General features: G+C 43.8%; 1 long non-coding RNA gene across 4 annotated transcripts in view; it reads right to left on the bottom strand.

The window, feature by feature from the left end:
* Positions 1–21,100, bottom strand: part of LOC120396769 — a 432,090-nt gene that overhangs the window by 56,533 nt on the left and 354,457 nt on the right. The window contains exon 6 of one of the 4 annotated variants that reach the window (XR_005593357.1): positions 7,707–7,757. The exons of the other annotated variants lie outside the window; for them this stretch is intronic. This is a non-coding gene — a long non-coding RNA (uncharacterized LOC120396769). Of the gene's footprint in view, positions 1–7,706; positions 7,758–21,100 lie in introns of those variants that run through there. 4 annotated transcript variants of the gene reach the window in all.

Below are 21,100 nucleotides of genomic sequence, written 5' to 3'. Positions count from 1 at the left end.
ATAAAGAGCTCTGATGCAATGAGCAATTTGGTGCACCCATCAGAGGAGAAAATGTATTGTTTTAATGACTCTCTCCTGATGACAATTGCTTACTTAAATAGGTTCTAGCATCTGAGAAATATTTTTTCATTCTCAAGATGTTATTTTCTTTCTTCCAGGAAAGAAAAGTTCTGTGTATATAAAATGTTGACATTTCTTTGACAAGCTATAGAACATCGGCAGTATTTTCAGAAAGCAAAGCATACATTTCTATTGTGCTCAAGGGTGGCTTCACATCTCCATAAAAAAAAATGTATCCATCAATAGACGGATGAGCCAGCAGGAATATATACAAGAACTACCTGAAATGAACTTCACTGGTCGAATTTGGCACTTATATCAAAACAGATCTGGAACAAAAGCTTTTTGATTCAGCATGACATTTACCATTTCTTCTGCAAAATTTTGTAGTACACCGATGCCTGAGTAATGAGGACATAAGCTATATGCAGTAATAGCCTGACATATCACTGAAGCTAAGCCAGACCAGTATTATGAACTCCAAAGAAATAAAAAATCATGAGTCGAGCTCTCCAAAATAGTAAGATTTTTAAAAGTATGAAGATTTTCAAGCCATATAGATCATGGGTTCTTTTTATTTGCATTCTTGTTGTCGAGCCATTACAGTTAATTTTTTTAAACTTACCTCAGCAGGCATGAGGGTTAGAAACTTTTTTAAAATGAAATATAAGGTTTTCATATAATCACATGACTCCAGTACCTGAGACTTTACAAAAAATACCAAACATTGCAAGAATTGACAACACTGCACCAACACTATGCAAACATTATGAAAATATATGTAAAATACATCTGGTTGAAAATTTTTGCCCAAATGAGTTTTATGTTGGAAAACATGTTTTAGTTGAAATCAACACTTTTCACAGGAACATGTCGATTTTCACTTTCTTCTTTCATTAACATCAAAATGTTTTGTTATGATATTGGTGACATGTTTCACTTTGCTTTATTGTTTCAATTAATTTCATTTAGCCTTTTTGTACTATATTGAAGTATTAATTTTAGTATATTTTTATCTATTTTGCATTATCACATTTTGACATTATCGAAACAAAATGATTCATGCCCAGTCAAAACATTTTAGAATTTTGGGGATTTCACAGAAAATTTCAAAATGTCAGCTTTTTGTTCCAGTTCCTAACGTAAGCTATTTGGGGCAGGCAATCTTTCCTAATAGGTCTGATCCTGTACCCATTCAAAACTCCCATTGACTTCGGTAGTACAAGACCAACCCAATTATGGATATATGGAAAACCTTAGAGCAAGCAGTCCCTGATTTTGACAATAGCCTCTATGTGCTGCTATGATGAATTATAGCTAACATTATAAGAAACAAGAGTTCTCATTAGGATGACTCTGTCTGAAGTTTATCAACATTTCTCTCTGGTTTTAGCCCTGTCATCGGCTTTCCAATTTGTTCATGATCTTTTCTGTTATTATTCTAATCATTCTTTTCTGCTTGTACCCATTGCCCTGTCAGTATTTCATAAGTTTTCAGGGCCAAAAAGGAATATCACTACAATCTTCTGTATAGCCAGGAGATTACAAAAACACATTGCTCAATGAGATGAGTTTTTGAAAAATAGCTTTATTTATTGCAACACACAAATACATTATAACCCAATGTGTTATGACAAAGGAGAATATTTTCAGAAGGGCCTAAGGGTCAGACCCTTTGTAAGACAATTTGGGTGCCTAACTCCAACTGATTTCAATGAGAGTTTGGCACCTAAATACTCGAGCTCAGTGAATTAAGAACCTAAGTTTCATTGGGACTTAGGATCCCAAGACACTACAGCACTTGTGAATGTTTCACCCCAAAATGACCAAATTTGGATGCCTAAAGTTAAGCAGATAAATAAAACTAACTAACTCACTTCTTTTCCCAGAGAGGTTGAGCACACACGCAGCTTCTGTCCAAGTTAATCGGACTGAACCCCAGCTGCATGGTTTTGCCATGTAAAAACGTATTAAAGGCTGTGATGGGTTTCATTCACCACTGGCACTCCCCCTTGTGGCTGGGTCTGGGGGATCAGCTCTCATCTGGTCTAGCGCCCCCTTCTGCTGCTTGCTCCACCCATGGCCCCTCTCACTCTCCAGGACTTGGAGTGCTCTCCCTTCATGACTCAGACCTCTGGCCAGGTCACTATATAGGTTTCCTCTTCAGCACTAGCAAAATCTCACCAGATCAGCTTCCAGGCAGTCTTTCCATTCAAGACTGTGCCACTGTCCCAGTGGCGAGTAGGGGAACCCAGGCCCATTCACTACTCCAGGGACCCTACAATCAGCAGCTAAGTTCTGCACCCTCTCAACCCCTGCTCTCCTGTCCCTGGGGTTCTTCCTGCTCCGCCCTCTACAGGCTCTTCTTCTTCACCATCCTCACAGTCAGGATCCCAGGGCTTCTGCTCCTCTTTTTCTCACCTCACTAATCCCAGAGAGTGACTGAAGACCTCCACACTGCAACCCTTTCCACTCTTGCTTCCTGGCTTCATACAAGCTGGCTCCTATTCCTGCCCCAATAGGTTCCATCTCCAATTAATGCTTATCAATCAAGCCTAAATCTCCCAACAGGTGCAGCCTACCAGGTTAATTAGCCCCTTCAAGGGTAATGTGGAGTGAACACCCCATCACAAAGGCATACAGTGGTTTCACCACTTCATGTATAAGGATATCAGGTGTCAGACCAACTAGCCTCCAGTGTCTACCCAAGTGACTCAACCATCTGCTCCATATGTTGGAGTTCATGCCAGCCCACCAGCTTTATGTATTTGACCCAACAAAAGCTGGATGGAGAAGACCTCGTGAACAGGGTCACACACACTGGAGGGATGTCATGGCTTCCAACCTTTCCCATCTCAGTCTTACCACAGAGCAGGCCATAACACTGGCAGGAGACTGGGCTTTGGGGAAGCAGGTGATCTGAAGTGTGCACTCTGCAATTCACAATCAAGAGAATTAATGCAATGAAAGAATCCCAGTCCAGTGACTGAAGTGAAAGACCATCCTAAATTCTACAAGACTTTTCCATCAAGTAATGACTTTTATTAAGTGACACATACAATATTTGTTGTATGTATAACATACAGAATTACAGGGCTGTCCAGATGCATCTGATGAAGTAGGTTTTATCCCATGAAAGCTTATGCCCAAATAAATTTGTTAGTCTCTAAGGTGCCACAAGGACTCCTTGTTATTTTTGCTCATCTGAGAACAACCAAGCTCAAGATTCTACTTCCTTTTGATTACACATTTCAAAGAATCCCTCCATAATCTAATCTATCTATCTAGAGAGAGCATGTGAGAGCCCTTTATTCAATGGCAAATCTAATCATAAAAGCTGTTAGACTATTTTTTTTTAAAAAGAATGTTTTTCTCTTCTTTAGGCTGTGTAATGAAAAGCACCTTATTCTAATAATAATAATGAAACCCAACCTCTAGATGATGATAATGATTCAGCCCAATTTATCATCATAAAATGTCAATGTCACACATGAAATAATCATGTATGAATGCTTCAAGAAGAGGAAAAACAAAATGAAACGCACCCACTTTTGAAAAGACGATGGGGGCTGGTTATGAAAATGATGGAAGTCAGAGGCTTAAGTGATTAAGTCGAATATAGAGCTCACTCATTTGCAATTTGATTTTAACTACGGGCAAGACGAGGGAAAACAAGAACAGGGCCGTCTGCAGCATAACATTAATAAAGCGTAATTAGGAAAAGATTAGCATAGAAGAAAGAAAAGCATCTTAATTCACCTTCCCATAGCCTGCCAATGCATCTCTTGATGTTGATTATTATTTTCAGTGAGCTGGTGTTTACAAAGGTTTGATTAGATTGTAGGAATGTAAATTAAGGGAGCTTGTTGAGAATGTATATTCTCTCTTTGCACAAGAAGGTAGAAATCACAGCCGCAGGCGCTGTTGAAATGCTATAGATTAGACAATGTAGATGAATCTGGATATTGTATATTCTCACCCAATATTTCTTACAATGTCTGAATCCCAACTCAGAGATTTTTAGGATCACAAGCCTGGATAATAATAATGCTTAGCATTTATAGAGTGGTTTTCATCTGTAGAAATCAAAGTGCTTTACAAAGGAAGAAAACTACCATGATTCATTGTCTCCAGATCCAGAAAGTCACACAGGGGGATCAGTGATACAACCCAGGCTCCCTAACTCCTACCCCTATGCCCTATCCCCCGGACCTACTGTTAATTGCTGATCACCCTACAACAGTCCTGGCATGACCACTAGCTCAGATTCCTCAATGGCTTTCTCGCTTGTCCGATGAATAGTCTCTATTTTTAGTTGTGTACAGTGTGATATTAGTACTGGACACCGTAGATAAACCAGAATACTTTCAGAATCCCCAGCACCCCATGCTCGCCACAGTGTGGGCGAGTCTGAGATGCAGTGTGGCCTAGGAGATCGAGGACTAGAGTGGTATTCAGAAGACTTGTGTTCAATTCCTGGCTCTGAGATTGTCCTGCTGGGCAACTCTCTTCCTCCTCTTGGGGGCCTCAATTTGTCCATCTGTAAAATAACCTCCTTTGTAAAGTGCTGTATAGGAGCTAGGTATTGTTATTTTGTGGGCTGCCTCCTCAGTCGGGGCTTCTGAGAGCTACTGTAACACAAATAATTATAAAAAAGAAAATGATTTCTTCAAATGGCCTTCAAAAGAGTGTGAATAATAAACCATGTTGTGATGCTGCTGCCAGTTGTCGGCCTCTCTGCTAAGGAGGGCAACAGTGGCACATTTAAATGAATGCTACATCCTTAATGAACATGGGGCTACGCCACAATATAACAGGGAGGCAATTAGAACCAGTAGTTGTGCTGGGTGTTGTGTTTTTAATACTTGACTACTGGGCTCATTCATTGCACCTCTTGGCAGCAACCACCAAACTGCCATTAGATGGTAATACCTTTGGGTCATTACCAACCAAGGCCAGATGTGAATGCACAAATTAGAGGTGACAAGTACTGTCTGCGGCACAATCCACTCTTCTGAATTCTAGATGCAATGGTGCATTTGTCTCCTTCAGATTGAAACATCTTCACGTGCCTTTATTAATTTGTCTTCTAAAAAAAAATCCTGTCCTTTGTGAATCAGAATCTTGCATATCTATGCCATTAATGAGAAACCACCCACCAGTGGAGATTCAGTGTTATAATTATTTTTAAGAAACACAGCTCTACAGAAAAGTGCTCTTTAAACAGAGCCTAAGCAAATTTGCTCTGGGGTTTCATATGAGAGGGAAAAATCCCTTGTTCTTATTTCAGCCCGCTCCATTTTCCTTCAGAACAAACAGTATAATGCAATACAACCCTGGCCATATTTATTAGGTAAGCCACACCCACTCAGTGTGGCACTCCCTCCTCCTCTAGTAGTGGCTAAGGGTACGTCCATACTACCCGCCCGGGTCGGCGGGTAGCGATCGACTTCTCGGAGTTCGATATATCGCGTCTCATCTAGACGTGATATATCGAACTCCGAACGCGCTCCCGTCGACTCCGGAACTCCACCACCGCGAACGGCGGTGGCGGAGTCGACGGGGGAGCCGCGGACTTCGATCCCGCGGCGTCTGGACGGGTAAGTAGTTCGAACTAAGGTAGTTTAAGCTCAGCTACGCTATTCGTGTAGCTGAACTTGCGCACCTTAGTTCGACCGCCCCCCTCCAATGTAGACCAGACCTAAGTTACATATAGAGAATGATGAGACTTCGACAACCATGGCTAACAGAGCTGGCATTTTTAGCTCAAGCAGTAGAGACTTGTGCTTTAGGATCCCAGTGTCCCGGGTTCAATCCCTGGTACTGAAGCCTTACCCAGTGGCACAAGGCATTACAAGTACAGGAGCTATACCTACATGCTATGCTTGGTACACACGTAGCTGTGACAGAAAACAATTGCAGTCACCCTTTATCATGCTCACACTTTCTGCTCAAGAACATCACTTAGGGGTAGGAAGGTTTGCATAAGCCCCCCACTCAATTCCTCAATCTTGACACACAAAGCATTTCAGGGGCATATACTAGCACATGTCCATGCACTTCCTTGTACAACTACGTCTGGTAGTTATCTTTATACCGTTTATAACGCAGAGTTCTGAATCCTTGCTGTAGTTTCATCCGGCGTATGTGCCCTTTAGAGGCACTCAGACATTATAGTGACAGGTGCCAGTAAAGGAATGAGGATAGACAGATGGGAGGAAAAGGCGGAGATGTGGTAGAGGGAGTGGGAGTTAGCAGTAGAGGCAGTGGTGAGCTCCAGCTGGTTCGCACCGGTTCACAGGAACCGGTAGTTAAATTTAGAAGCCTTTTTAGAACCGGTTGTTCCAGGACAACCAGTTCTAAAGAAGCTTTTAAATTTAACAAAGGCTCGGGCAGCTGTCCACCCGGCCCCCGGCCCCAGCTCACCTCCCTCTCTCCCCTGAATGCTCCGCCCTCCTTCTCCTCCCCCTCCCCTGCTTCCTGCAAATCAAATGTTCGCAGGAAGCCTGAAACAAGGAGCAGACAGGTAAGCCGGGCGGGGGGCAGGGAGGGCTTCAGGGAGGCAGGGTGCACACGGCCCAGTCCGGCTCCCCCTGGCTCAGGGAGTTGGGCCCCGCGGCGCCGGTCCTGGTGCCGGGCGAGCGGCTCTGGCCTGGCCTGGCTCAGGGAGTCGGGCCCCGGGGCGCTGGTCGCAGTCCCGGCCGAGCGGACCCGGTCCAGGCCCCAGGCAGAGTGGTAAGAGGGCAGGGAGCAGGGAGGGGGTGTTCAGGGGGTTGTGGGAGGGTGGATAGGGGTCGGGGCGGTCAGAGGGCAGGGAACAGGGGGATTGAATGGGGGCAAGAGTCCTGGGGGGCAATCAGGAAGGAGTAGGGGTTGGATGAGGTGGTGGGGGGCAGTCAGGGACAGAGAGAAGGGGTGGTTGGATAGGGCGGGGTCCCGGGGGGCCATCAAGAATGAGAGACGGGGTTGGATGGGGCAGCAGGGGACAGGAAATGGGGGGATGGGTTAGGGGTCCCCAGGGGTGTGTGTCAAGGAACATGGGGCGTTGGATGGGGCACGACCCCCTCGTGAGGTGAGGAGGACGGAACCTGTTAATATTTTGGCAGCTCATCACTGAGTAGAGGGAGCCATGTGGAAGCAGACACAGAAGCAGTCATGGGACAAGGACATGAAGGGGCAGCCAGACCAGCGACTGTAGCTGAGCAAAGCATATCGGAAACAAGATGATATATTTGTTATGCAAGATCAAAGTATTACAGTAAAAATGAGGAGGGATGGCATGTTTCCCCTATTTCCTCAAGGGGAATGTATCCCTCCCGCCCACATACATCTGTTTAAACTACAGTACATGTTTTGCCCTTGGTAATTCACTATTATTTTTTTAAAGGCCATTCCTAGAACAGAAAGAAAGGTTGCGTGTGCTCGGTGGTCACAGGAGAACCGGGGAAAAAGTAAACTTTCAAGCCAAACTGCAGAATAAGTGGGAAACGAAGGCAGCTTTTATTCTATGGTATGGTGTGAGACTACAAGGGATACAGGTCATTTTGACTTCAACACAATAGCACAGCCTAAAAACCACCTCACAGACAAGGTTCCGTATAAGATTTTGTGGAGGGCAGTTCAGGTACCTTTATACCTTCAGATTCCTCTTCCATTCTGACACCCAGTTCTTTATGAGGGGATAGATTCAGCAAAACCTTCAAAGGCACAAAAGGAAGACCAAAAAAAAAAAAAAGACTTTCTTCAAAGACTATCCCACATACTTTGTTATAATATAAAGACACAATCTGTATAAATCATTTACTCTCAATCCAACTGAGCCTACATGTTGAACACTGGCACCCTGATAGTTTAGACAGAAAGGAGCCCCTTTGACATTTTATTCACATAACGGTTTTTGAATTATCTGAGGCCTTTTCAAGTCTCGCTGCTGGATATAATCAGGACCAGCCAAGTAAAAAGAAACTAGCTCCTCTTATTTGTTCTCATGAACTCTGGGGTATACAGCAGAGTTGTGAGAATAAGGACAAAATAATTGCTTACTCTTAAACATCACCAAATTATCCATCTCCTTGATTTTATATATAATTTCAAGAAACCTTTAAAAGACGGTACATTTATTAAAGTATTTTTGGGTCCATAATCTAGTTTTTAACAATGAAAAAATGTCCCAAACCTTAGCCTAAATAAAAGACTCAAACCATTAAAGTTGGCATGTGTGTTTTTACAGTGCAGCACATTGGGACACCTTCAGGCGCTACCATAAAGCAATAAGTAAGAACATTTTCCCTGTTCTTTGATGGTAAATTCACCATCAAAGACCTTCCCAAAGCAGCAGCATCTATGCAAGAACATTCTTGTTTTAAGTGATTTAAGGTGTACAATCATATGCAATGCCTTGATATTTCTAAACCTGCCTTCCAACATTCTATTCATCCTGGGTAAACCATTATTTTTTTGACATGAGTGTAAAGTATCATGAACGTTTTCATGATCATCGTGGTTAAAGTCAAGTAAGTAAAAACAAGTAACTGGACTGGGACAGTTTTCTGGGGCTTTTTAAAACCTATCACTGGGATTTTATAGCACATTGCTCCACAATGGTAGACTTCTGCAGTGCCCGTGATCAGAGACACAAACTATTGAAAATAAAAAGCTGACTACAACATGATGTTTCTCTTCACATGAATTCATTATTCTCATCATTAGTTACAATTTTCCAGCTCCAAGTGGGCTGCATAAAGCTCTCTGTTGCTTTGGTGAAAGTAACTGTATCTAGGAAGATGAAAAACAAACCAGCTGAACCATAGAGAAATGTCATCTCCGTTCACCCCAGCTGATTTGAGCTCTTACATTCTCAAAATGTCGTGTGTGAGGTCTTTGCTGTAAACTACCATTAGCCAATGTTCAATGGAAAGATGTGGCTACAAAATGCTTTGTAAAATGGGTGCATGCAGGTGAATGAGCAAAGTATTCTTCAGCTGAAGCATTATTGGGTCACCCGGGGATGTCATAAGCTAAGTAGGGTTGAGCTCACATATTATTTGGGTGGGAGAAGTGGGGGGCACAGTAAGTGGTGCTGGTGATTTATGAAGCAGCACTCATCCATCTGCATTAACACTGCCCCAATTCCCCAGCAAGGTATTAGATGCCATAGAGTCTGCTCCTGTAGAAGTCCTGTGGATGTTCTGATGAGATGTAAAGCTGAGGCTTGTGTGGTCTCAGGGGCACTTTTGACCGGAAATGACCCTGCCATTTCAATGGGAGACTAATCTTCAATGCTTATCCTAAACTGGTGAGTGATGTTGCTGTGCACTGTTGAATAACTGCCATGTTTTATCCCAAGGGGGTAGAACATTCCAGCAGTAAACACATTTTACGTAGTGTGGGCCTGATCCCAATGGCCTTTTCTAATCATTTATACCCAGGAAACGTGAGTGCAAAGTGCATATCAACTGTTACTATTTTGTATTGTTTAAAATGCAAGTTCATCGGGACAGGATGGTTTGTACGGCACCTAGCACAAAGGGGCCCAGACCCGGTTAAAGCCCCGAGATGCGACCACAACATAAATGTTAAATAATAAAATAAAATAAAACAAACAATGGAGAATCATATTATACTCGAGTTTGGGATTCACTTTGCACTGTTGTACATGGCTACACTGGCAGGGCACCGGAGAATCGTTGCATCTGCGGGAAAGACTCCGTTCTTTAAGATCCTCTGGATGGAAAAGATTTTTATAAAAGTAAGATACGGTTCTTGATTTTTATACTAAATAAACTACATAACAAAAAATGTTAAAATGGGACATTTTGACAAGTTCAAATTTTTTATTTCATTTTTTTTTCGAAACAGGAAATGTATCAAAATGGGCCCTTTCCCATTAAGTTTTAGTTTTGATGAATCAGCATTTTCTGGTGAAAAAACACATATTCCAAAAATTCCTAACCAGCTCTACAAATTAATATACCATTAACCCAGTTCTGGGCCCAATCTAACCTCCACTGACTTCAGTGGACTTTGTGTTGAGTACTGTGTACTGACTGAAAACATCCATCTTTTATACAAGATCACTACTTGCTAGTAGTGTCACTTTTGGTCATATCCTCCAGACACACTTTCTCCTGCTGAAACATAGCCCAGATTTTCCCGGAATGCATTGCAACAAACAGATTTAGGCAGCCTGATAGGTTTGGTTATACAAACAATAGCTAATAGATTATCGTGTTTGAAAAAAAGCAGCTGTGTGGACAGAACTCAGCAGAGCTCTAATGGATGAAGATGAGAGAGTGTCACAAATTATTACATAACAAAAACACACAGGTGCACTTGAGGTTAAGGCAGGAACTTTTCTCTGCCCTTTCCCCCCTCCTCCCTTTCAATACCTGAGCATTTCATCAAGAGCTTAACTCTCAGACCCCAAACACTGCTGACAAATACCATGCTGCAGCACTCAAAAAAGTCAACAATGTAGGGAAATCGACCAGCTGCTCCCTGACACAGTTCAAAGAAGCTGGTCTCTCAGGCAACATGTTCGCATTTAAATAAACCAACCAACCAGAAGTATTAAAATAGGAGAGTGGTTGAAGCTCTACCAACAACAATATTATGAGTCCGAAATGTTATCCAGAAAAAGTCTGATTTTCACTTATAGACCCAGAGTTAATTGTAGAAAAGTGTAGTACAGTGGGAATAGCTAGATTACCCACACTATTAAGAGATGCAGCCATGCTTGACCCATCTCTACCTCCTGTTTGTCAGTAGGAGTTTTACTCCCATTCAAGTTTGTTGTGAGACACTTGAATTAAAAAGCAAATGCCCAACCTGCCGTCTTGTGAGTAAAGTTTTATTTATGTTGCACAGAGTGGTCCCTCTACAAAAGTAATAAAACAAAGCATCTCAGTGTCATCCAGGAGATATGACAAATGAGCTCCATTTTCCAATAGTTGTGTTCCCAATTTCTGTATTTAATGAGAAATATGCTTCAATACACTTATCTCATTTGCTGCATCTCCTACCTCTGGCATAGATATATATATATATAGATATATATACACACACACACACACACATACACAGAGAGAGAGATTTATTTATTTAAAGAACCCATTTGTTAACCCCTTCTCTCCTTCATGCACCTTTGCAATACAGCATTCAGTCGCTAGATGTCTGTGTGTGCTGGAGAGAGTTTCAGACAGGATGTGATCCTCGGTAAAAGAGGGGAGACAAAGCTGGAACTCAAGGTGTGTGGAAACTCCTTTGTCTGTATAGCTGTAGTTTTGTTTTGTTTTGGTAATAAATGCCTCCTGTGATTTCATAGATCATGATGCCCAGAGAGTTCAGGGCAGGAGAATAAGAAATTGGAAACGACCCAGTTATGCCCTTCTTACTCCTAGAAAGAGGTTAATATGCGTTTTGATGTGGGAGAATACAGAGTGAGTCTTATAAACACCTCAAAAAACGGACAATGTGGCATTACCTATGTGCTTCAATTTCCCCATCTGCACACTGGAAGAGAGAGATCAGAGAGAGATCATATTTACTTCACTTCCCCATCCGATTAATTACTTAGGTTCGAATTAGCAATGAACTGGATTCAAACACACACTGTTGTTTTTACTGAAGCACTTTCCTGACTGTAACTGCCCTTCAAAGTGAAAACCCACTTGCTCTGTGGTCTTGGGGGGAAGCCAGTGTGCCTACAAAGTACCCCTGTACAATCACTAGCTCTTTGGGGGCTCCCTACACAGACTGAGAGTCAGATTTGGGTGTGGGGAGATGACTGGCTGGTAGGTCCATGGGTCTGCCATTATGTTAATTCAGTGGGCCATTGCACAGCATCTGCAGGAGGCTATTGAAGCTGTAAGATTGCAGTATCAACCATGGAAAGAAGGGAGAACTTTTTCCTTCTCCCCAGATATGAAACTGGCCCTCACCTTGACAAGGTTCCTATCTGAGCTTGAGGTAGGGAGGGATATGGGCTTAAGCGAGGAAAAAAAGTGTCTTGCTGCAGAGAGCTAGCACAAGGCATATGCATATCTTCAGACCCATGAATAGGCCCACGCTAGGACAGATATCCACTGACTGCCATTTTGACTGACACCAGGGACTGAACTGAGGACTGTCAGAGTTTAAAGCAGGAACCTCTACAGCAGAGGGCTAGAATAGAGCAACACCCTCTATGGACTGGGCACAGAGGAGGATGCAAAACACATATAATGATTAGTGAGTTACAGATGCACAAGGAGGAAGCCCATGCTAAACCAAAAGGGGAAAAGAACAATTATTTATATCCTAACCAGTCAAGGAGAACGTCTTTTGGCCTGCAAGCTCACTGCGCCACGGGGCATGCTGACACAGCAACAGCTCTGCCCACCATGTCAGCACAATGATCTCTGAGTAGGTTAAAGATGGATGACTATGGCTTCAAGAGGAAGCAGAGATGACAGATGGGCATGATGAAAAGCATATGATTCCTTGATTAAATCAGAGACTAATCGATGGTGTTGGCAATGCGGATGAGGCCTTGTAACTCCCACCCAGCAGCGATGAAAATACAGTAGGCAGCATAGGATGGAATCATATAATATCAGGGTTGGAAGGGACCTCAGGAGGTCATCTAGTCCAAACCCCTTCTCAAAGCAGGACCAATCCCCAACTAAATCATCCCATCCAGTGCTTTGTCAAGCCTGACCTTAAAAACCTCTAAGGAAGGGGAGTCCACCACCTCCCTAGGTAACCCATTCCAGTGCTTCACCACCCTCCTAGTGAAAGTTTTTCCTAATATCCAACCTAAACCTCCCCCACTGCAACTTGAGACCATTACTCCTTGTTCTGTCATCTACTACCACTGAGAACAGTCTAGATCCATCCTCTTCTGGTAGTTGAAAGCAGCTATCAAATCCCCCCTCATTCTTCTCTTCTGCAGACTAAACAATCCCAATTCCCTCAGCCTCTCCTCATAATTCATGTGCTCCAGCCCCCTAATCATTTTTGTTGCCCTCCGCTGGACTCTTTCCAATTTCTCCACATCCTTCTCGTAGTGTGGGGCCCAAAACTGGACACAGTACTCCAGATGAGGCCTAACCAATGTTGAATAGAGGGGAATGATCACGTCCCTCGATCTGCTCGCAATATTCCTACTCAGGGGTGAAAGTAACTTACAGGACTTACCGGTACTGCTGGTGTCCTGAGGGGGCGTGGCCTCTCAAGATTTAAAGGCCCTGGGGAACCAGCTGTGGCTGGGAGACCCAGGGCCTTTAAATACCAGGGGCTCCCAGCTGCAGAGGTGGTTGAGAGCCCCCCGGGGCTCAGGGGCAAATTAAAGGGCCCGGGGCTCTGGCCGCCAGGGGGAACCCCGAGCTTTGCGGGGCTGGGGCAGGCATTTAAAGGGCCCAGAGCTCCTGCCACTGAGGGAAGCCTGGAGCCCTTTAAATCCTGGCCCCAGCCCGGCCACCAGAGCCGTAGCCGGGATTCAAAGGGCTCTGGGCTGCCCACAGCCGCGGGGAGCTTTGAGCCCTTTAAATCTCAGCTGCGGCCGGGATTTAAAGGGCTCAGGGCTGCCCGCAGCCACAGGCAGCCCAGAGCCCTTTTAATCCCCGCCGTGGAAATCGATGCAGTCTAGCACGGCGTACTGGCTCTTGCCGGTATGCCGGACCGGACCGGCTTACTTTCACCTCTGACTGTGTGTATGTGTATGAATGTGTCACAAACAATGCAGCTGCAGCCTGCCACCGACCAGCAGCGACCCCAGCAACCGGCCCCTGTGGGCTGCTGCCTGCAGAGAGTCAGCAGGTGCTGCTGGGCTGGGTCTGCCAAGGAGTAAGCAACCAAGGCAAAAAACACAGCCAGCCAGGGAGGGAGCCGGGCGGGGGAGGGGGAGAGGAAGTCGGGGTGAATGAAGGATAACTGGAATAGCCTTCATGAAATATACAAGATATTTAGAGAAAGTTTTGTCAATTTCAGCCTCTGCACTCTGCAGGCAGGACAAAACAAAAAGAGATCTGAGATTGCACCCGATGTCCTAAGGCCATTTCAGGTGTTTAAATCAATATATAAAGAGGGTGGATTGGAATGAAAACTACTATTTGTTTCAAAGGAGGCACAATAATTTCCCTGAATATTCAGTTTTCCCCTCCAGTCCCTTTGTGGTTTTGTCTATGGGGGCTATTTGCTTTCCCTGTGAATCTCTAGTTGCTTTAGCAATATTGCTTTGTCCGAAATAAACCCTAATCATCATGACACATCTTTTCACCATGTTCTCCATGTTTTTTGTGTGTTTTTTTTTAAACAGTAACATTTCAAAGAGGATCTGCAAGCAGTTTGGACATCACAACCATGATCCTCTGCTGGGGAGGGAACGGAATAGATTTGAACTTGGAAATGGTTCCTGATTTTGATTGTGTTTAGGAGATCCCCTCATCCCGGGGGCAGAAAAGAACTGCCCCTGCCATGGTGTCACACACCCAACAACAACTGGGAGTGAAATTAACAAGGATGCCAGAAACGGCTCCTAACTCTGGGCACTGAACTGCACAGGGAACAGCTGAATTTAAACTGTTCTTTTGCAGGCAGCAGCAGCAGGCATCTCAGCCAGTGTCCCTACTGCAAGCTAGAGCCTAGAGGAGAACCCCTGCTGGGGGTGGGGGGGGGAGGAATGTAGAGCCTTGTCTGCAGCCTGGCTGGAGGAGGGGGAGGGAGGAGCCAAGAAACCAATGTGACAGTGAGTTTTCCCCTTCCACCTGCTTTTTTTAGCTCTGGATTTAAGCTGGGCAGCCAAATGCTTGTATTTGTTGTGTATATTAGTATTGGAGAGATCCCCTCATCCTGGGGGCAGAAAATGACTGCCCCTGCCATGGTCAAACACACCCTCCCCTCGACCCCCTCCCCCCAGCTACTGTGAGTGAAATCAACAAGGATGCCAGAAACCTAGCCCTGGGGGCTGAACCATCAGGGAACAGCTGAGTTTAACCTATTCTTATGCAGGGAGCAGGCTTCTCTCTCCCTCCCTTAGTCAGTCTCCTTTTCTTACTGGTCCTCCGTACCGGCCCGTACCAGCTTATTTTCACCTCTGTCCCTACTTATACAGCCCAAAATGCCGTTAGCCTTTTTGGCAACAAGGGCATACTCTTGACTCATATCCAGCTTCTCGTCCACTGTAACCCTAGGTCCTTTTCTGAAGAACTGCTGCCTAGCCACTCGATCCCTAGTCTATAGGGGTGCATGGGATTCTTCCATCCTAAACCAGTCAACGTTGGTTCAGCATAAAAGTAAAGAAGGAGAGAAAAGTGTATCTGATGCCAAATGCTTGGTGTTTTGTTCGGTCACCGGGAGCTAGCAGGAGCAGAACAGAACAGTCACTCAAACACTACAGGTGTATATTCTGGCCACTTGCAGAGGTTACCTGCAGGGGTGCTTATTGCTCCCCAGCTATTCAGCAAAGACTATCACCACAAGAAAAGCACATTTTGTACTCTATTTCACAGCTAGTAAGCATGGCAGAGGCAGGATGGATTGGTGAATAAAGCACCAACCTTTGGCTCTTATCCTTGAAAGACTCACACATATGCTTATCTTTACCCACTCAAAAAAAGTGTCTAGATTTGAAAGGGACTATACGTATGCTTAAAGTTAAGCATTTTACTGAGTCAGGGGCTTAGTTGCAGAAGTCCTTTTAGGGTTCTGTCTCTTACACCAACATCCTTTGTAACCTGCTGCAAGTGTCACATGGAGCTGGATTTTCAACTGCCTGCGCACCTAAGTCACAGAGGTAATTGTGGTAACAGCATGTGCAGAAGTCGACGGTTACGTGCATTCTACTCATTTGCACACGCATTGGCCAAAACTGCTTGCCCAGTTGCAGTAAAATGAACATGCAATTTGGGCATACCACTTGCAGATGTTTAAAATCTTTGACTTTCTGGATATACATTTCATCATCTATAAAATAGGGATAATATAAGTACCTTCCTGCTGCACAGGGCTATTATAATGCTAAAACAAACAATATTTGTAAAGTTCTCTATTGCTTTGATTTCTACTGCAAAGATGTCAGATAAGAGTCAAGGCCTGATTTATATGCCGTCCAATACCCAAACGCTAACATCCCCCTACAACCTGTATGTTACCCCCAATGACACAATAACTGACGCTTCAAACACTTTGTATCATTTATTTTCAAATATTCTCTAATGAACTGTACAGACACAGTAAAGTACCCTGCCCAAAGAGCTTTACATTGTAGGTGGTGACAAGATTTAACAGCTTGAAACAAAGGGGGTGCATAACAAAGGAAGTGAAAAGCAAAGCAAAAGAATCTCCACATAATAAACTCAACTTTTCTAGCCATTGTCAAATAGTGTTTTGCAGATATCGCGGTGATGTGTTTAAGGAGGGATTTGAAGGTGGATACACTGGAAGATAAAAGGCTGTGGTTACCAAGGTATTCAAGAGAGAAGCTGATAGTGAGATCTTCAACTGGAAGATGCTACAAAAAGGCACTTAACTGGAACTCAGACGAAATATGGGTTCAGTCTGTGGTTCTGACACTGACTTCTGTGGGGTCTCCGGCAAGTCATTTAATCTCTTTGTACCTCAATTTCCATCTGTAAAACTGGGAATGATGATATTTTCTTTGACTTAGGTACTTACATTGTAATTTCTCTGGGGATCTAACTTTTGTTTATACAGAGAATCTAGCACAATGGACCTGTAGGTCTCTAAGTGAGACTGTAATATAAATATTACTACTACAAAAAACCCTTAAATCAGTGGACTAAGATACTGTGCCCAGAAGGCTTATATTTTCTGCTACTGATGGCCCTCATAATTTATTTCTATATAGCTGCAATTTTGAAATTGTAATAATCTTAATGCAAAAATATGGATTTCCCGAAGCTTTACTTAAGCTCAGTCATACATTTGGCACCAGGAAACCTAGATTCAGGTTTAAGATGGACAGTCTACAGAAGCTATTGGAAACCCCAATGGAAAAAGAAATCCATTATAAACTTCCAATTAATCTCAACCATCTTGCATATTGATTTTCTGCCTTTTATCAAGTGAACTCCTTGTTCTAGAATAACTCACGTGCAGGTAATAGACTGAAATAACAAAGTCCTACCCAATTATACTTGATGCTGTTTCCTAAAATTTGTTCATTGGATGTTACTGGGTCCAGTTTTCAGATACCAGGAATAAGCTAACAAGTTCTGGGCTGACACAAAGCAATAGAAGATGTAAGTTCAGAGGCCAGACTGCAGACATTGAACTTCATTCTCTCCCTCCCCAACTCCCTTCCAAAAACCTTGTTTTTTATGTGTATAGAAAAAGGGACTCATTTCAGCTAATAAGGAAATTTAGCTTTTTAGTCCACATATTATAAAACATGATTTGCCAGTCACGAAACTAGAGTTCAGATAAATGCCAGGAATAGATAAGGTTGGACAAAAACTTGAAATGTACCAGTAATGAGACTCAGAAGCTTCCAGAAGCAATTCCACTAGTTATTATCTTGAGTGTAGCTAAACTATCAACAATGCCTACTTGATGCACTAAAAAGCAGATACTCTTCTAATTTATTCCAGTGCAAATCAAAAGTAGTGCCATCAAAACCAATGGAGTTGCACCAGTCTAAAGGTGTTATGGAAGGAGAATCCGGCCCTGTGTCAGGTCCTTCCACAGAACTGTTGATAGAATCATAGAATATTAGGGTTGGAAGAGACCTCAGGAGGTATCTAGTCCAACCCCCTGCTCAAAGCATGACCAATCCCCAACTAAATCATCCCAGCCAGGGCTTTGTCAAGCCTGACCTTAAAAACCTCTAAGGAAGGAGATTCCACCACCTCCCTAGGTAACCCATTCCAGTGGTTCACCACCATCCTAATGAAATAGTGTTTCCTAATATCCAACTTAGACCTCCCCCAACTGCAACTTTAGACCACTGCTCGAGATATTAGACTGCGCACTAAGCCCAGGCTCTGACTCAGGTTTGAGCTCCCGCGCCCAACCTGTCCACACTCAAATCAGACTCACTCAGGTCAGCAAGCACTCAGGATCTGGATCCCAGGTGATCAGAGCCCAAGTTCTGCTGTGACTTGAGTCCAAACCCTGTTATTTTGCACTGTGGACACAGCGGAAGCCACGGACCCGAGTCAGAAGGTCTGTGTAGTGCAGTGTAGATCCGTTAGCATGGCTGTCAGACCTGGCTCCAGGACTTGTAAGCTCAGGTTTGCAATGCAGTGTTGATGCTCAAGTGTGGGCTTGGAAACAGAGTCCATAAATCTAGGTCCCACAGAGCTGGGTTTACAATGCAGTATAGGCATACCCTTAGCGGCATAGGAATTTCCATAGCAGACCGGACTCTGTATCTTTGTCCATCTAAGCATTTACATCATGTTTATCATCATAGTATGCTGCCTCTGACAGTGGCTACTACCTATGCTCCAAACAAAAGACCACCAATAATTCACCCATGGACCAATCCTGCTCTCTGAAGTCAAGGACATCTGGGTTTCTCTCACTTAATCAGTTCCTTGCCACTGCAGGACACTCAGGCTCTGGTGCACCGTGGTCCCTCTTGTTCTCTGACAGTGGCACATGATCGTTCAGTCTCCTGAGGACTGTGACACTTAGTCAAATTCTGGTTGTTGGGTTTGGCACAGGGCTGGCTGGGTGGGTGTTTCGTGGTCAGGCTAGGTGATCTGGTAGTCTCTTCTGGCTCTAAACTTTATGTCTCTATGTCAGAATGCCAAATAACTTTAAATAGGTGTGGGGCTGAGCTTCTGGTCCAAAGGATGCTGATGGACAAAGGGAGAAACATCCATTCTCGCATCGGTGTAGGAACAGCTTTCTGGCTGAAGTATGAGGCTTGTACTGTCATCCTAGCCGAGAGAGTGAACAATCGGCCTGATCAGGGACCTGCTGTGCTGGGCTCTGTCCCTTCTAGAAGGTGTGGGAGGATTTTGTTTTATATGTAACCCTTTGCTCCCATCTCTCACACTGGTTTTTATTTGAAGCTCTATTCTTTCTTAAATAAATTTCTTTTTTGTTTTATAATCGAACTCAAAGTACTGTGCATAACACAGGAGCGGTAGTCCAAGGGAACAATGGTAAACTGGTACTCTGTTGCTTTGGGAACATAGGATCTGGCATTTCTCTGGGTATTCAGTGATCAGCCCACTTTGAAGGGACTTGGGGGGCTGGGGTGCCTCTATTGCCAACCTGTGAGGTAAAGGCAGGGCTGGCATAGCCCAGAGGAGAGTTCTGAATGGCTGACAGGATGGTTGTGTTAGGGAGCTAACAATGAACTAGCACTGGAGACAGATGGAAACAAGGTGGTGCACATCCCTGGGTGTCCCAAGGAGCACCTTAGGGTGGTAGCTCATTGTTCGAGGGAGATCTCTCTCTCTTTCTATTACTGGTGCTCTGTCTCCTTTACTCTCCTTTCAGACTCATCCAAAAAAAAGAGCTTGTAAGATGATGCATGTACAGTGTTGCTCCATTTAAGGCCTGCTATTCATAGACACAATTAGGGCCTGATGCCGTTCTCATTAAAGTCAATGCAGAGTCTCCCATTGACTTCAATGGGCATTACATTGATTCCACACCACAAAAATCAATGGGAGTTTTGCCATTTAATTCAATGAGTGCAGGATTGAGTCTTTAATGCGCTAGTCAGTGAAGCAAGCAAGTTCATTTCCTACCCCGCCTTACAAACAAACCTTTCCTGATAGTATTCGCAACCCTGCTAATACAAATGGAGTCTTTCTTTGCCAAGGACTGAACAGATTGTGGCCCAAGGCACCTAAATAGACAAGCCTTGCACTATCGGCAGGGTATTTCACAGTGTTAAATAGAGAAGGAGAAACAAAGCTAGCCAGGAAAATGAACTGTGTTAATGTTACACTGTAAAATACAACCTGGATCTTTTCCCTCATGGAAGCAAGAGACTTTTGCTATTATTCTTCCTTGAAGGCTAATGATAGAAATAACAGAGACAACGGTGAAGCGTGAAGAAAAAAAGCTTGTTGTGTATCCTTAAGGTATGTATTTGTCAATTCCTTTAGTAGTCTGTTCCCTGCAGTGAAGTTCAGGCAGAGATTATGGAAGCACCATTGATTATCTAGCTGAGAGTTTCTTATAGTGACCATCACTCTAAGTGGCCATCTGTCCTGGATGGTTTAGATCCAACAAATCCTGCATCTTGACAGGGGGCTAGACTAGACCCTTGTGATCCCTTCTAACCCTATGATTCTATCACTATATTATTCATATTACAGTAGCACCCGTTGAGCCCAATGCCCAGCTGCACTAGGTACTGTACATACACATGGTGAGAGACAGTCCCTGCTCTGAATAGCTTACAATTTAAACAGAAGCCAGAAGAAAGGAAGGATTATTATCCCCACTATATAGATGAGAAACTGAGGCAGAGGGACATCTGTGGCAGAGCTAGGAATCTAACCGCTCAAGTTCCACTGCAGTGCCTTAACCTACTCAATCCAAGCAACCAGAGTGGGCACATGCGAGGAAACCTAAAATGGAAGAAAACTATTTCAGTAACAAAACTTGTGGATTGCTGGCTTCCCTTCATTCAGAAACGGCTTAAAAATACAAACTTCCCTGTAAGGGAATCTCTCATGGTCTATGCACCTTAACTCTAAACACACCTATGTTCCTTCCATAAACCATCATGGCCCATGGGAAGGGGCTGTTTGATGAGGCTGAATGGGGTCTAATCATGTCTTCCCTATTCCATTCCAGAGATGTACATGGATTTAATGAGTAAAATCTGGTTTTGAGCTTCCAATCTCTTTCGCAGAATAGCGAGTGGAGCAGTAAGCATTTATTACATTGGTTAAAGCAGTGTCCTATGAACCCACTTCCATTTCCATATTCACAAGGATATGGCCTGCCAATCTGGAATTAGCTACCAATTTAGAGAGCTTGCATTAGGTGAAGCAGGTGGCCAGGCCTGTAATTAATCCATATAATTTCTTGCTCTGGACCTATGCCAGCAATCTCCACTGAAACTAAT

The sequence above is a fragment of the Mauremys reevesii genome, linkage group 2, assembly GCF_016161935.1.
Source record: "Mauremys reevesii isolate NIE-2019 linkage group 2, ASM1616193v1, whole genome shotgun sequence".
Lineage (NCBI taxonomy): Eukaryota > Metazoa > Chordata > Testudines > Geoemydidae > Mauremys > Mauremys reevesii.
This window is presented reverse-complemented; position numbering and strand designations above follow the sequence as displayed.